Source organism: Bidens hawaiensis, unplaced genomic scaffold (assembly GCF_021521415.1).
Source record: "Bidens hawaiensis isolate Kalapana, Puna unplaced genomic scaffold, B.hawaiensis_p1.1 tig00013539_1, whole genome shotgun sequence".
NCBI lineage: Eukaryota > Viridiplantae > Streptophyta > Magnoliopsida > Asterales > Asteraceae > Bidens > Bidens hawaiensis.
In genome coordinates, this window is record NW_027492149.1 from 446,028 (window position 1) to 464,777 (window position 18,750).

At 33.0% G+C, this 18,750-nt stretch overlaps 1 pseudogene; it reads right to left on the bottom strand.

Moving 5' to 3' along the window:
• Positions 1–8,281: 8,281 nt before the first annotated feature.
• Positions 8,282–9,211, bottom strand: LOC143544357 (protein MIZU-KUSSEI 1 pseudogene; annotated as a pseudogene).
• Positions 9,212–18,750: the final 9,539 nt, after the last annotated feature.

Here is an 18,750-nt window from a genome sequence, read left to right on the forward strand (position 1 = left end):
GTTGAATGTTAGTATATAGTGTATTCACCGTTGAATGCTAATAAACATCACTGAATTCATTTTAGAATTCATATAGTGTATACACGGGTAATAAATAAAATCATCATTATCATCATCGTACTCAGTATATCATACCAATAGCAAAGCTATTGTAGGGGTCTGAGGAGAGTAAGATGTAGACAGTCTTACCTCTACCCCATAGGGATAGAGAGGCTGCTTCCGGTGAGACCCCCGTCTCGATGGTAGTTTTGCATCAAGCCTTGGACATAATGCACATAGCACTCAATCATCAGGACACCGGCTGATTGGTGCATGTACCTTGTCTTTCGGCTAGCAACGCCACCACATGATGCCTGGTTAACCTTCCGCCACTTTTAACGTTATTTTCATGAGATTAGTAAAATGACGTCAAAATTAGTGTAATTTCACTTTTGCCCACCCGAGGGTTCACACATATATACAATATATGTGCGCACCGCAAGCAGGGCGTTACGGGTAGTAAATAAAATGCTACAACAAAATCAAGCAAACAATTTTAGAATTAGGGTGCGGCCATTCTTGCTTATTTTGACATAAGTCACATAACTATTAACAAAGAAAAGATGTGTGTTAAAACTTAAAAGTGATTACAACTAAGGCATTCAACTAGCTGTTAGACTAAGGTTATAACTAATAGTTAATGTACTTTAATAAGGGGCATTTTTAGTCAAAACATGTGTAATGGATAATGTTCATTCAATCATTACCATTTCAAGACCCAAATGAAATTTATTGCAGAAACGGTCATGCTCTTATGATGCTCGGGGAATGGTATAGGAGGTGTATCCTCCTCTATAATGCTCATACAATGCACCATTACACATGATCTTAGTGTTAGAATGAGTTTGCTAATCAAAAGCGTTGTCATGACATGGGCATTAACTAACTCATGACTTGCGTGTATTGGAGGGGCTTTAAATAACCAAGTTTATAATCATTTTGGTTTTATAAATATATGAATGGATGATTCTCATTGGTTGGATTTAATTGTGGTCTCACACATTAAGGCCCTTTGCCAGTGGCGAAGCTTGAATATAAACGTCGAGGGGGCCGGACTTAATATGTATAAAAAAAATTCGTAAACTAGAGGGGCGTGGGCTCAAAATTTCGGCCGGAAACGGGTAAATTTACACTATGTGTAAAAGTTTTCGGCCAAAAAATGATAAATTTACACTACCGAGCGAAAAAACGGAGGGGCCGGGCTCAAAATTTCGGTCGGAAATGGGTAAATTTACACTATTTATACAAATTTTCGGCCGAAAAAAAGATAAATTTACACTTCCGAACGAAAAAACGGAGGGGGCCGGACTCAAATTTTCGGTCATAAACGGGTAAATTTACACTATGTATAAAATTTCAACAGTAAAAGGATAAATTTACACTATCGAGCCAAAAAACGGAGGGGGCCGGGGCCTCCCCTGGCCCCAACTAAGCTTCGTCCTTGCCCTTTGCTCGTTACTGAACTAGCGCCCGGGACTGAATATTGGTTTGGCGGCATCAAGCTTTGGTTGTATTGTAATGGTCTACCCGAGCCAAATGTTGAGATAAGTAAAGGTAACACTCATAACACTCGGTCTGATCACTCACATGATAAGTTGACATTATCAGACCAATAAACCTTAGTTACTAGTCACATGGTGTTTTTGGATCTCAGGTACGTTGCATGATACTATTTGATAAATCGCTGACATGCTCACTTCTGTTGCTGTTTTATTAATGGAACTCAAAAGCAAGATATGGTTATATCAAAATTAATTTTCCATTTTAGTCCCATCAAATTATATTACTTTCGATTAGTATTTTTCCAAAAAAAAAAAATTAGAAATGGGAATAATAAAAGGGATAAAATGGTTTATTGGAGAGAGAAAATATTTTGTGTTTTAGGTGTTCCGCCATTTGAAATGGCGGAACCCACAATGGTTACAGAGTGTGTCAGAAATTGTCTGATGAGCTGGAGAGTTTTTTGGTATTCTGTCATTTCAAATGACAGAAGTGACTTATTTTACACGTGTTCCGCCAATTGAAATGGTGGAACACCATTTTTACCCTATCATTTGAAATGACGGAAGTGAATAGTAATATTCATGACACGCCTGACGAGACCTTTTGACCACACTGTTCACTAATGTAATTTCAAATTGCGGATGCGAACAGTACTGACACTTATGACAATTGACAAGACTTTTATGATTTTTGAACGTACTATTCACTCATGTCATTTCAAAATGCAAAAGTGGAATAAATTGGATGTGGCTCAATGGTAGAGCACTCCCTTTACAAGTGAGAGGTAGAGGTTCAAACCTCACTATCACCAATATATATGAGAAATATGAGGGATAACCTTGGCTTGTCCTGATCTCACCCGGTTTTACTGGCTCCTCGTTGTCGTGTCGTTTGGCGGGCGTGGGGTCGGGTTTTATATGGGGAATCCCTCAATAAGTGGCGTCCGGACTTGTGGCCGGCTTGGGCTACCTTTAGCCAATAGGGGCCGCGTACAGAGTACCCGACGTTACTTAGTTGGTCGTTCTAAAAAAATGGCAAGAGTGGAGTTATATTATTAATTTTTTTACAATATTATTTTTCTTAAAAAATTTTATTTGAAAAATATAGTTTTAAATTTAACTTTAATTTTTCTTTTTATTTTTTCTGATAACTATGAAACCAGAGTTTTTTTAAACATTTTTTAGTGATAACTATGACGTTTATTGTAATGATATAGTCAACTATGTTGCCACTTAAGTTAATTAATGTTATGTTTGTAAATATTATGTGTTTCTAATTATATTTATTATAAAAATATTTATTACATATTAAGCCAACTATATAAAGTAAACAAATATATAAAGAAACTGAAAAAAATAAATAAAAACTAAAAAAATGTTAAAAAAACTCTAGTTATATAGTTATAAAAAAAATTATAAGAATAGAAGTTGTAATAAATTTATAATAATATTTTTCAAATAAAAAATTTCAAGAAAAATAATACTGTAAAAAAATATTAATATAACTCTACTCTTGCCATTTGAAATGGCACGAGTGAATAATATAGTCAAAAAAGCAGATAACTCTTGTCAATTGTTACAAGTGTCAATGTTGTTCACTTCCGTCATTTGAAATTGTATGAGTGAACAGTGTGGTCAAAAGGTCTTGTTAGACGTGTTAGGAATATTACTATTCACTTTCGTCATTTGAAATGATGGAAGTGAAACAAATCTTATAGGGGCAAGTTATAAAGGGTAAAAGTGGTGTTCCGCCATTTCAAATAGCGAAATACATGGAAAATAAGTCACTTTCGTAATTTGAAATGACGAAACACTAGAAAAACCTCCAACTCACCAGACAATTTTTGACACGCTCTGCTACCATTGTGAGTTCCGTCATTTTAAATAGCTTAACACCTAAAACCCAAAAGTATTTTCTCTCCAATAAACCATTTCATTCATTTCATTTTTTCCATTTCTAAATTTTTTTTGTATTTTTCCTGATATTTTAAATAGTAAACTATTTCAACATTTGAGGCTGAAAATATCTTAAATAACATCTAAATGTTGTTGAAAACACGAAAAAGTGTATATATTTTATTGAGCTCATTGAAGGCTGGGTTATTAGGGAATCTTTAACCCATGCAAATCAGTATATCAACTAGCGGAGATAATATATTTAAATTTCTTATAACTTAAATATCATAAAATGGATTTGTTTTTTTAATATGAAAAATCAAATATGTTAAGTGTGTGAGTTAGATGAGTCTATTAAAATTGATAATTATTGAGATGGCTTTCTTTAAAAAAGGTATATTTAGATTTAACGTAACTGTAAAATATATATATTTAAGTTAAAATATTTTTAAATTAAAAACACCTTAATTACCTCATAACTGAATATAACTTGGTTTCCAGCCCAATAAAAGTAAGAGCATGAGCAAATGGGCAATCTTTGTAATGGAAGATGAAAATAAAACAAAAGTAAATATGTTTAGAATGGATGGATACATAAGCTGTTGATACCAATCAAGCAGTTTAAATCAAATAAAATAATATTTATACTATTTGTTTCATGATTTGCGGTTTGAAAAACTTGATTAAACGGTTTAACTTACGGTTTGAAACTTGAAATCACAATATAAGCGTTAAGCGGCACTAACCCTTTACCATTACTACTTGTTTTTCATTTTTCATTACCATGTAATTATGCATCATCATCATCATCATCATCATCATCGTACTCAGTATATCCCACCAATAGCAAAGCTATGGTAGGGTCTGAGGAGGGTAAGATGTAGACAGCCTTACCTCTACCCCATAAGGATAGAGAGGCTGCTTCCGGTGAGACACCCGGCTCGACATGTAATTATGCATATGTATGATATTAATGCACCATCTTTGTCTCTCATTTGCTTTTAATACATTTGGTTTTTTAGTCTCGAAAGCTGTGAATTTTTTTAACAGGGTTCAGCGTGTCATGCAAGATACTTGTTCGGCTCCTAAGTCCAAAAGCTTTTTTTTAGTAGGATTGGTTTTGCTATTCAAAAGGGGTTGCGGTGCAGCTTGTTGCCCGTTTGTCTGCCACTTTATTGTAATCGTTTTGAGTTTAATGAGAAACTCAACTTTCAAGTTAAAAAATAAACCGATTCGATTAGAGCCATTTTGGCCGATCCGTCTGACCCAAGTAGCCCATCAATCCGACATGTTTGCTTTGTCCTTTTTTGAAACCTAATTAGTGAATTAATTCAAATTAGATCTTAGAAATCGGTCGAAGCAAAACCCATGGACACAAGGTAAGCAGTAAATATGCATATATTTGAATTTTTTTTTTTTAAAGTAAACATTTGATCTGTTTAAAGAAATATATCTTATAATGTGGGTAAGATGTGATCTGTTGTTATAGAGTCGGCAAAGACAAAATTGGTCTTTCCCATGTGATACAAACAACATATCTGTCTTCTTCCAAACAATATGGCAACTTTTCTTTGGTCAACATAAAACCAAATCAATTAACTTCATATGTGACTATTTTGTTCACTTGGATCGGGTAATATAATAAGGGATGGACACACTTTCACTCTAGATACTTTCTAAGTCTCTTAGTAAAGTTTAATCATTCTTATAATTACTTACCGTCTCCTAATTTGGTTTGTATTTTTCTCAAAAAACATATCACACTTGTAGAATTGATCACGCCGTTAGAAGTGAAGCCTTGATCGATATACAACAAACATTGGCTTGCATTATAAACTTAACAAGAAACTTTTCAAATCATTTATGTATTCGCAAATTCTAACATGATCAGTACTATCATGATGAACGTTTTACACTTTGAATGTGTATAATTTTGTTTTTCAAGGTATATTAGATAAACATTAGACAATCAAGATCTTATGAGATACATGCTTGAGTTTCACAAGTAAAAGATGCTTGACTTGTATCAATCTATATTTACAAGAGTGTAGGTTTGAAGAGTTTAGATGGAACCACATGAACCTCTACTATGCACATTTTAATAGGCGATATTTCTGTATTTTTATTGTTTTTTTAAACAAAAATAGCAAGTTCATTGCTCGACTATTTCATATTTTGTATATCGCATTGTTTGAAAGCGTCTTAATTATTTCACTAAGAGACTACATCTAAATCAGTTAGCATTAAATGTATTTGGTTTATTAGGACACTTCTGAATCAATCAATAAACCTCTTACCCATTAAGTTTTCTAAATGATGTTGAATCAAAATTTTACTATTTTGTTTCTTCATATGTGTTCATAACCCGCGGTCTGCCACTCAGGCACCACCTCCTCAACCCACCATCACTTCGGCGCACTCAACATTTACTGACTCAGAGTTTCTTAATCATTAAGACCTCTTAATAGCTCAACACTTACTAGTGCAACGGTTGCCAAACAACCAGTAAGTCTATAGCCCCCATGCAATGGATGTAGGAAATTGATACAAGACATAAAACTTAGAATTAACACAACTCAAAACACACATTTTTATATATATACGACTTATGTTATATTTGTTTTTGCTTCAAACGCCTGCAAAAGGTTTATGTCTGCGGGCGCGCAGACATAAGGCTCTGAAGACAGTTTGTTTTAAAAAAATCTAAAAGCTGATTTTATGGTCTTAAAAAATACGCAAATATCCATCATCTTCACACTTCTTCACATCCTAGCAACACCCAATGTCCAACACCACCACCACCACCCATCGTCCGCCACCACCATCACCATCCACCACGCCACCCACCATCCGCCACCACCACCGTCAACCACCCACCGTCGTCCACAACCACCTTCCACTACCCACCACCCACCACCCATTGTTCGCCACCGCCACCACCGCCACCAACCACCCACCATCACCGTCCACCACCCACCATCACCATCCACCACCTATCGTCCACCACCACCACCCAATGTCTGCCACCACCACCCACCGTCAGCCACAACCACCGTCCACTATCACCACCCACCGTCCCCTACCACCACCCACCCACAACCGTCCATCACCACCACCACCGTCCACTACCAACCACAACTGTGCATCACCACCACCCACCGTTCACCACATACCACATAACTAATTGTCAGCTTTTGTAGACGATATCCAGTTTATTAAACAAACAGTGTTATATTTTCAGATTGCAGACAGGGGCGGACCCACGTACATCCGATCGGGGTCCCGGAACACTAATGTTTTTTGAAAATTACTTAGAGACGGTATATTAAATTTTGTATTGACCCCATAAAAATTAATACTTGGAACTCATACTATTAAAACTGAACTGGTCTAGTGGAAAATCCCTTACTTTTTCTTTGAGAGGTTGCAAGTTCAAGCCTCACCATACTATGTTTTTGTTCTTTTTTTTATATATCCTAGTCAATATTAGTTATTTAGTTAGGATATTTGTGTTTTTCTTTAGTTTCTCCCATACAGTCATTATCACCCTACAACATATATAATGGCAACATGAGTTTTGCATATTATTTTATTATTTATCTTGTGTATGTATATTATAATTAATCATTTATTTGTGTTAAAGTTATTTTTTCAGGTTTTGGTCATGTATGTAAGACTATATATATAGCTTTCTTTTATGTTTTTCGAGTATGAATAAAAATAAGTTAAAAGTCAAATCTAGGTCCTTTCTACTTACTCGTTTCCGATGACACCATATTTTCGTGTTTTATTATGTTCCTCGCCTCGACCCGACCCGAATAACTAAAGACCCGAAAATTTTGTAAACCGAAAAAATTGGGACCCCGGTGACAAAAAATCCTAGGTCCGTCACTGATTGCAGATCTTCAGACTATATCTTCAGTTGCAGACATGAAATCGGATTACAGACAAATTTTGTCTTAAAAAACAAATAACACCTTACTTGTAATAGATGCCTACTTATCGTAAATGTGCCCTTTAGAAACTCACATAATTGAAGCTTGATCAATGTCATTGTAGCACCACGTCCCGGTTAGAGCTGGTGTCAGTTATACTATGTGTCAAAATTCAATTTTCCTTTACACTTGATGACAAGACATTTATGAGATTGCAACTAAATACAAAACGTTATTATTTACATTGAGAAAAACCATTAAATCTTTAAAACCCTTGAGCCCTAGCTAGATTAGTGCATCCTGAAAAACATTGTAACCTAATGTATATAAAAAGGAAAATATGTGAGTTTTAATAAATTTAGTTTTACTTGGTGGAACAACAATTATATAGTATGCAATGTCCTAACAATATATATGTATCTAACAACATTTATGCGCACTCAGTAGTTCACCTTCACTAGTTCACATAATCACATATTCACATTTAGTAGTTCAGCAAGTCAAAATTTGCGAACCCGTAGCAACAATACGAATTTGTTGATCTAGACATGAATATGTGTCTTTAATTCCATAGTCCTTTTGTTCAGGATTTGAATCTACCATTTGTAGATCTACATTAGTATTGTGTTGCTTTTCCCATATTTTTCCTGTCAGACCTAGTTGTTTCCATTTTTAGAAAGTTTTACAATGATTTGTTAATTACCTGTCATAGATTTTGATTAATAAAAACAGGAAATGTATAAATTAAGGACTAAAATTGAAAAAGAAAATATTATTTATTACGAATTCCAATGAGCAATCAGCAAACATAAGCAAATTAAATTACATGTTTACATGCATAATGTACATTGTAATCCAAAATTCTAACATGGCCTTCAAGTTCAAGCCATATACTCCAACATTAAATCTACAATCATCATCAAACTTATAATAAAATCAATCCAGAAAAAAAAACTATAAATTTGACAACAAACATGATGATTTAACAAACATTATATTAACTTAACTTTCTTTAAATTAAATTCTAAGCAGAAATATACTTAGTTCCGGCCCTCCACTTTGATCCGGGTTCATCATATAATACGCTTCTGAGTCACGACTCCCCACAACTCGCTCGAACTTGGCTCGCATATACACCAACTCACCCTCGGACCCACCGGCCCCACTTCCACTAACATTACTCTTTCTCCCATCCTCCAACACAGGAATCACCCCAGCCCCGACTGACACACTCTGCACTGTACTCAGCATGTGCCAGTCGGAGTCAGTACACGCCTTGGAAGACGCGTAACCACACTTTCTTCCATTACAATACATGGTCCACACGGGCTCCTTAAACAACTTTCTGCCACGTGTCACCAACCGCTTTTCACACTCGAGTGCGATTCGCACTAGTCCCGATGACATTTCCTTAACCAAAGACGCGGTGGACACCCCCATTTCGATAATTAACACGGGGGCGGACCGCGGGTCATATTGCACCGCGAAGCTAACTTGACCCCTTCGGTTCCCGAATAAGGTACCGGTCACTTTTCGCCCTAGCGAAGGGGTTAACGACAAATGGTACGGCAAACTAATCCGCCGGAAAGTGGGAAGAATGGCTGGGATTGATATGACGGTGAGTAAGGACCGAATAAGTTTCGAAAACCCCGAACAAGCACCCGAGAACCTGCGGTAGGATACCGGAGAGCCTTTAGCGACTAGAGGGTTTTCGTCGGACGAATTAGAATTAGGGTTTATCATAAATGAAGTGTTGATGATGTAATTTGATGGGATTAATTTGCTTGAGTTGTTTCTTGACATAGAGACTAGACTATCGTGACTCATTCCGATGGTGGTCATGGTATTGGTGGTGTTATAATTACTAGGAGGTGGATGAGACAGTGAAGGTCTTGTTGTGTAAACGATGGATATTTATAGAAAGCGTGATGGTGTGACCTACAAATATTATTTCATTTTCATATATTAATTATAAGATTATTAACGAATTAATTAATAGACATTATTAATTTGGATGTGAAAGCAATTTGATCATTTGATGCATGTCGTCAAATCTTACAAGCTTTTTAAGAATGTTTTTTCATGAGTTTAATATGTAAAAGGTGAACTATGTGATTAATATTATCACCGTGTTGAAAACAATTAACCATGTCCAATAGTCAATATGTATATCTGTTTCATAAAGTCGGGTATTATATGTCTGTCGCTCATTATCTATTCGTTTCGTAAGTGTTTAGGGTGTTTATTACTTTAATTAAACTCAATCTTAAGCACACTTTATAAACTGATCTAAGTTCTAAACTATTAAACATTTTAAGTGCACTTTTAAACAATATTTTTATGTTTATTAACTATTTCATGTTATTAGAAAGGATAGCTAACAACCCTAATTGTACATATGATATGTTTATTATATGGATGAAGACTTAATCATCATTACGAACATAATTTTGCATACGATATGTTTATTATATGGATGTATAATAAACATATTGTATGCTAACGACCATATAAAGGATGTAGACTTAATCATTATTATGACTTTGTACTCTTTATGATGGCTAGCGACCTTAATTGAACACATTGGTATGACAATTTCTTTTTAATAATAAACTCAAACAAATGTGACAACTAATGGAAGCCTTCGACCATTTACTACAACGGTTTATTAATAACTAATCGAATGCCAATTTTTTTTTTTTTTTTCTGAATGGGTTTATAACAAAATGTTATAAATTTTTCGGAAGAAACAGATCTTAAATGTTTAGTTTTAAAGCAATAAATCAAAAAAAAATTTAAGAGGAAGAAGTATGGTTTCACGTGGTTTTATGTGTTAATCTTAAGATATTTGTGATTATCATTAAAAAATGTATATGTTTTAATTTGATTGATGGTTATTTTGTTATTCGTGTGTCACATCATGATGCTTACACGCGCAGCCTTTCATTATCGTTGGATCTCATGTGTGTCATTTGTTTATTCGTTTGTAGACCCCATGTGTTAGGAAACATTGATTCTTGGCCGGAGTTGCTCCACTACAACTACTACTTTTTTTCTTTTAATTTAATAATAATCAAGAAAGAAAAAGTAAAATCATGTCCCTCTTCATAATATAAAAAGAACTAATATGATGAATTTTCAATGTGGCTAAACAAACATGGATTGCTTTCCAATGAGTATTACCCTAATGTATGAATGTTATAAATTTAATAAACTTATCTTTAGTTCAAGAGTTCAAAGTGAGTAAGCAATACTCAAGAAAACAGATAAAGGTAAAATTGGAGATCAACTTGAAAACACGACTTGTTTTAGACTATATAATGAGTGTGCATGTGTTAGTTTTAGACGCTAAACAAACACACTATTTATATACGGTTTTGAGAAACCAACTGATTTTGGTTCATGGCCGGTTCAATGACATTTTTGCAATGCGGGTCGATTTGGTGCACAAATTCTATCGGTTCGCTTATGAAAATCGAAATTCGTATATGTTTGATTCACATAGTTACAAACATTTAGGTCCGTTTAAACTATACAAATATTTTGTTTATGATACCATTAAGAATAACCTAGAAAATTGAATTAATAATCACCAATGCCATGAAAAGTTGTTGATGTATGTTTGTTGATTGTATATTCAAGATGTGAGCCCAAGAGTGTTGGAAGATACGAAATTATCATGAAATGCATATTGGTTTGGTTTAATTAATTGGTTATGACGTGCTCCAAAACCTAGCCACAGTTTTCATTTATCTACAACATAGATTAACTAAATAATCGGTTATTTTTGTAGTTCAACTAATTCTATGGTTCGGTTAATTGGTTAGTTATTTAGCCTTATGTTAGGTGTGAAGGAGTCATATCGCTCGTTAGCTACTTAATATCGGTTTGTTAAAAATTCGAATCGCGGAGTCTAAACGAGACTACAAAGAGTGTACGTGTTGATTACCATAAATATATATTACCTTAAAAAGACACCTTTATGAAGTTTCGAGTTCTTTTGTCATTACAAACAAAGCATGTTACGTAATAAACATAACAACATAGTAAAATATTACATTTGAATATAATTAAAACGTTTGAATCCAATTTTATACTTAAGAGTGATGTTTGACTTTAAAACTATTAATAGAAACAGTAAAGGTCAATCACTCTCAACAGATAGAAGCATGACCTATAAAGGCCACGAAAGTCTAAACGACTGTTTGAGCTCCCGCATAATCGTTCTTATCAGCAATAGTTTTCTTTTATTATTTTAGGGTAATTATAGAGTAAACTATTAATGTGTCACATTTCCTTACAAAATTAAGATATTTTATTTCTAAGTTATAGCGTACAATTTGTAAATTTCATCTTATTAACAACTATTTAAAACTTCCATTTTCACTCAATTTTTTTAAACCTTTTTTTAACAATGATTAATGTTTGGAACTATCTCTAATCCATGAGTAAGTTTTCCTGAAGCAAGAAGCAATTAAAAATAGGAAAAAAAATAATAAAAAGGTAAAATAATGATGTATTGTTTAATTGAATAAGATTAAACATGGGGACTTAATGTGTATTGGTTATTTATAGAGATAAAGATGAGGATCAGGGACGTAGGTTATGAGGGACTCGGGGTTTTCTGGGTCACTCTGTTTTTTTCGTTTAGTAGGATAAATTTTGACGATTTCCCGTGAGTATTTTCCAACAAGCTATTGATCACCCTTGATTCAACTTACGATTACTTACAATCATTTAACTTTGAGTTAGTTGGGTTTTTTCTTCCGATCGACAGCCAAGACTCTGATCTAAAACAAAAGAATGGCTTCAGAATTATGAAGAAGATGACCTAACTAATAATATTGGATTTTTTTAAAATTTAATCTATGATCCATAGTCTTTAACCAACTAGGTTTTCCATCATAGGAAGATAAAAGTTAAAATAAAAATAGAAAAGAAAAGTCTTTATAACCATTTTTATTATTATTTATGATTTTGAATATAAACAATTTAAAATCTGAATTTTATTTTTTCTTTAATATATTTGTTCACCCTTTTATTTAGTTTTATTGTTTATAAATTTTCAATTGTTCTTATGTTTGTAATACATTGATTGTTAAAAAATTAGTAAGCTATCATATGATTGTAAATGTAAACTCAAGCTCTTATACAAACATAAGTCTTTTAATATATATATATATATATATATCTATCTATATGTGTGTGTATGTGTGTGTGTGTGTTTGTGTGTGTATAGATAAAAGATCCAATACAATAATTGGTTATTATATAATTAGTACACGACTTAATAGATCGTTGATTTCTAGAAACATTCGGTGGCAAAATTGTAAATTTGTTCAAATCTGATTTCATCCTTAACTGAATCCTTCGCTCATCAACCAAAATCATACATTGACTCCTAAATTGCAGACTAATATCTGAAACAAAATCAAATTTAAATTGAAAATGGAACGTATAGTTTTGTGTTCTCCATCCTTGTTCTCATTCATGGAGTCGGACTAATTGAAGATTGAGAACTAGACTAATCGAACAATTGAACATAACGAACAATAAAGAAGGTTCAATTTTGTTTCAAACTAATTCATCTGAACCCTAATTTTGTTACGAACGTATATAATTTTTCATATGAAGGTATCAATTTTATTCTGAAGGTTCAATCTTGTTTCAAAGTAATTCATTTGAACCCTAATTTTGTTCTGAACGTATCAATTTTGTTATGAAGGCTAAATATATTTTGAGTAATTCATCTAAAGCCAAATTTTGTTTTGAACGTATATCAATTTTATTCTAGACGTATCAATTTTTTGTTCCGAACGTACATCAGTTTCGTTGTGAATGTTCAATATGGTTTCAGAGTAACTCATCTGAATCCTAATTTTGTTTTGAATGTATCAATTTTGTCTTAACGTATTAATTTTGTTTTGAACATATCAATTTTGGTGTCATTTTTGTTTTGAATGTTTCAATTTTCTATTGATCGTATTAGTTTTAACACTCAAGATAGTATTGCAAGTAAGCTCAAGGTATGATGTACTTAGTTAAATCACTTGGCAAGGTAAAGTTGCAGAAATACAATACTCTTTAAGTTGGTCGCTATGGGGCTTGGTTGAGATGGTTTTTGGGGCGCGGTCCAACCAAGGGCGCCGAGGGTAAGGTGGTTCAAACGGCCGGCGCGGATATATATATGCATATCCAACCAATGTGTGGGCCCCCTTTCAGCTGCTCTCTCCATCTCTCTCACACACATGCATACATATGCATATATATATATATATATATATATATATATATATAGGGGCGCCCTTGGGGCATTAAACCATAGCGGGGCATTTTTGGGGTGGGGCTTCGAAGCCCTCGGTGATTACGTGGCGCTGACGTAGCACGGTGGAGGGGCTTCGAAGCTCCCCACCATAGAGGACAGCCTTATAGTTGGAGTGTAATTGTCCCTTTTTTAACCCGAGCGTAATTGCAATTTTAATTGAACTAATTCAAAGCATATGAGTGGCATGGAGTAGTGATCATAAAAGAATTAGTTGATATGAGTGGTATGCAACAGTGATATTAACTTAAAGCGTACCTTTTTAATCAAACTAATTCAAAGAAATACTCTTCAAAACATGATTAATTCAACTATAACGACCTGCAAATTCAATTAGTTATGTCGATTAGACACTCTATTTTGATTTTGTTTTTGTTTTGTCGATGATTTGATTATGGTTGAAGGCTTGAAGCAAATGGCGATCTGATTTAGTATGTGTGTGTGAAGTATTTTTAAGTTAGGTACAACTATGTGTCTATGCCACTGCGTAGTATTAATTGCAATTAGAATCAGTGGTGCAGGATGCCGCGTACGTAATGTACGATAACCCATATTGTACAATAACTCACCACTATATATATAATTGTATGAAATGACGGACGAACCAGGAAATTTAGTTCTTCATAAACAAATTATATAAGGTTCATTTTCTATATTTGTCTTGTGCATTGGAAAACTCGGAGAAGGCCCTGCACCTGATGAAAGAAGTATTGGAAAAACTGAAACACTTTCTCGAGAATTAAAACACTCGGACCAGGCCCAAACCGAATCACCGACCCTAAATCATCCCTATGATTTAGCCCAAACTTTACCATTGATGGGGATGAACCATGAATCCTCTCTAAGTAGTTACATATTATTTTAGCCGTATTACGCGTGTGATGGTTTAAGAAATGTGAAACTAAGGGGGTGTTTGGGATTCCTTATTTTACTTCCTTATAACTTTTCATTAAGTTAATAACTTATAAAAGTGTAACTTATGGAACTTTTACTCTCACAATATAAGCAAACCAAAACACGTTATTACTTCTTAAAAAGTTTATAAGTTATAAGTTGATGAAAATAAGCAATCTCAAACACCACCTAAAGCATGATAAAAACAGTTTATGTAGAATGAGAAACTTTATAAACAATTTTGAAATAAATATTTGTGGTGATAAACTAAACAAAGTTTAATAAAGCAATCCAACCTTTTCTGATTCATACTAAAATCCAACTCATTTCAACTATAAATTAACCAGTCTTTACCAATTAAATCGGACAAACCGCACACTTTTGTCACTTATATGTTATAATCATTAGCACGATACTCTCAATATAATGACTCAAGCTCAACTTTACTAGCACGAGGCCATGGATACTGACGAAAAATGGTCGTTCCAGTCAATGATGAAAACCTTATTTCTTTAATCAATTATTCTTGGTCACCTAATCAAGCTTTTGATGACGACCTTGCTATCAAACAAATTACGCCTTTCACCATGTCTTTTTCAAATCAACTTCATCACCCTTGAATAAGGTCGATATGCTAGTGTCCAAATATAATTTCATGCACAATTATTTTTAAGATAATCTAAAATGATGAGGATATACAATTATTTTAATTTATTTTATCAAAATTATTAAGACATGTATGCATATTAAGTATAGTAAAACATATCGAATGATGAATCTACCATTACATATATTTTTTTAGTTTTAAATATATAGATACAGCGTGCTTATTATTACATATACGTTTCTGTATATACGTTTAAATCAATTCTTGCCAAATATAATACACTTTCACTTTTTTTTTGTCACAACGTGATGTTTCTTTAAATTATGAATATACGGTTGTGACTTTGTTGTTTCTATGAATTTTTTGATATAAATTTAATTCAAAACCGATCCTTTATAGACCGAAATGCATGGATCAAAATATAATATATTTTTGTTTTTTTTTATTTTAATAATGTGGCGTCCCTGCTTCTATTTACGTTTCGATATATATAAATTATATATAAAACTTAGTTACCACAACGCGCAAGCAAAACTTTATTAAGGAATTAAGAACCATCATTAATGTTATATAGCATAGACGACATAGATAGATACTGCAAACTCACATCAGAGCTCTAACCTACTTCTATAGATTTTGCCCAAAATAAAACTTAACCCCACGTACCACTTATGAGGAACTCCACCTTATCTAAGGTGTTATTTGTTTCTTCAAAGGTAAAATGTTTATAGTTTATGAATAAAGTTGTTCACGAGCCGAACCAAGCGAAGACTTGCTTGTTGCTTGACTCGTTTACAACCAAACCAAACGAAAACCGAAACGAGCCAAAATCGAATTGAGCATTTTTTGATCGAACATTGAGCGATTTCAAGCATTATTTATTTCTTTTTCACTTTTAATTTTTTCAATAAAAAACAAGTTTGAAGGTTGTAAATTATATATATATATATATATATATTATAAATAAATTAGTAGTTTTTAGACAAACGTGTAATAGATTGTAAATTTTTATTAGAAGTGAGTTTAAAGTGAGATAAATTGATCATGTAAACAAACTTCTTAGTATTCTAAAAACTTGAAACGAACAAATAAAACTATAAAATTGATAGAATGGGAAATATTTAGAGATTAAAAAAATTGTAAGCTTATATTTATGTGTTTTGTCTATATATTTATATATTTGTACATATATAATAATATATAAAATAAATTAAAAATATTCGAGTCGAACCAAACTGAGCAGACCTTTGCCCGTTGCTTGGCTCGTTTGCAAACCGAACCGAGCAGAGCGGCTCGTTTACAATCGTGCGAAAAAAACAAGCGAACATTTTCCTAGCAATTTTTGAGTGAGCAGCGAGCGATTGGGTGGCCCTATTTGCGGACCACATAACAGAATAGATGAATCAAATCTCTGCATTCTGTAAGAAAAATACTTTTTGTTTTTTAAACTTTGTAGACTGCTAAAATAAATTTTCTACAAGAACTATTCAACCAAACACAAGATCTTTGTATATGTATCATTCAATTCAATTCAATTCAATTCTAAATAATAATCAACAAAGGCCCTAATGATTCAATTCTAACACAAACACTATAACTTTTCATTTCTCAATTCAATTCTAAAGAAGAATAAAAAAATATCTATCTATCAATGCAATTCAATGCTAAATAATAAACAACAAAAATCACCACAACTGCATCACGTAATCCCCAAATTTAATAAACTTATCCTCTAATTACATATATAAACCTGAGGTTTGTATACCTCAACATCTGCTCGTAATATGTGCGGACTGCGGAGTAGACACAAAGATTCAAAAGAACTTTTCAAAAACACAAACACATCCTAAATCTTTGGAAACTAAGATTATGTAGAATATAAAAATTATAATGGCTGTGTGGAAAAAACCAGATTTTATGCTTTACCTTTATTTTGTTTTTTGCATTAAAATATGTTTAATGAATATTTCACAGAAAAAACAAAAAACAAATATGCATGTTAAACTTGAAATGATAATCCCCGATGAATAATTACAGACAGAAGAAACAACTACATTGGTTAAACTTCAGATCGTGTCATATCTCCGGTGGACCCCAAAATTGATGGTGTGTATATCCCCAGCCACAAAAGAAATTTCGACTTACCCCAAGCCACAAAAGAAATTTCGAATCATATTACCACGATTAATCAATTTATTAAAGTTTTTGTAACTATATTTTTATTTTCAGTAAATACAATAAGACTACTGTCTTTATTATAACTAGACGTATACTTGCTTATCGGCTCTAGTTTGCGATGGATTTCTTCACTCGCAAGTTAGTTGTTGACTTTAAGAATTAATACAACTCTTTAATACTCAATTTAACTTGTTAAGACCAAATATGCTGGCCTATTGAAAGTGTCATACCCTATTAAAAGCTATCATAATCTCTAAAATACAATATATTGGTTAGTTTTCCGGTAATTATTCAATTTATTTGGTTTGGGATTTTATTTAGTCGTGTCCTAAAGCCAAAGTGAAATGAATTTAATAAAGCTCTAACCAGATTTAGTATGGTCAATTAAGACATGCAAAAGTAGCTATAACTCATTTAAACTTAACTAGTATTTTAGTTTGGCGCATTGCGTCGGGGAAAATCAGAAAAGCTAAGTGGTGGTAAAACCCAAACGTTGAGGCAGTAAGTCGACACGAATTTGATCTATTTCGGTTTCGTGCGTTATTGTACTGAAACTAATACCAAAAATAAAACAAAAAGGTTATAAAAGTTGAGATGGAGTCAGTCGTTAAAACTCAAGCGTTGGTAAAATCCGATAGTTGTCGATCCCGATCGTTGGTAAAGCACGCATTGAAGTGGTGAACCTACGTGAATTTGGAATAGTAGCGGCACTCGTATAACATATAACATGTTTAAAATGACATTTATTTAACCGGCAAAACTCGGACGTTGCGGCAACAAATTAACTCGAATCCAGTGGGTATCTGATAGTTTCGTTACACTGTCATAAATAACCCCAAATAATAATTTTGATAATTTAACATACTTAAAAAAACAAAAATAATAAAATAATTCAAAAGAAAACCCATATAAGACAATATGCAGTCATAATGTCCCACTTCTGGGTATTATGCGCCTTGTTGTAGCATGGGAAACCTTTGTTGTCTTCCTTCAATTTTATATCATTTGGATCTCATCGTAATCATATCATGACTATTTTAATTTTTGTCATAAAAGATAAATTAGTCAATTTTACATGTATTTTTTTTTCACATAGTTTGTAGATATTTGCAGATGGGTGCAGAAATATCTATTGCTTTTGAAAATGCACTCTTATGAATATGGAAAACATTTATTATTGGAATCGGCTATATGAACAACCATGATTTTACATCAACAAGGTAATTAAACACGAAGCATCTTCAATAAGTCATAAGAATTCAGATTATATGTACATCATCTTTATATTAAGCAAGAGATCCTATCAAATTCTATACTTAGTCAATACGCGTTGCATCTCAACCTTCATCGCCTCAAATCATTTTTACAGATCGATTT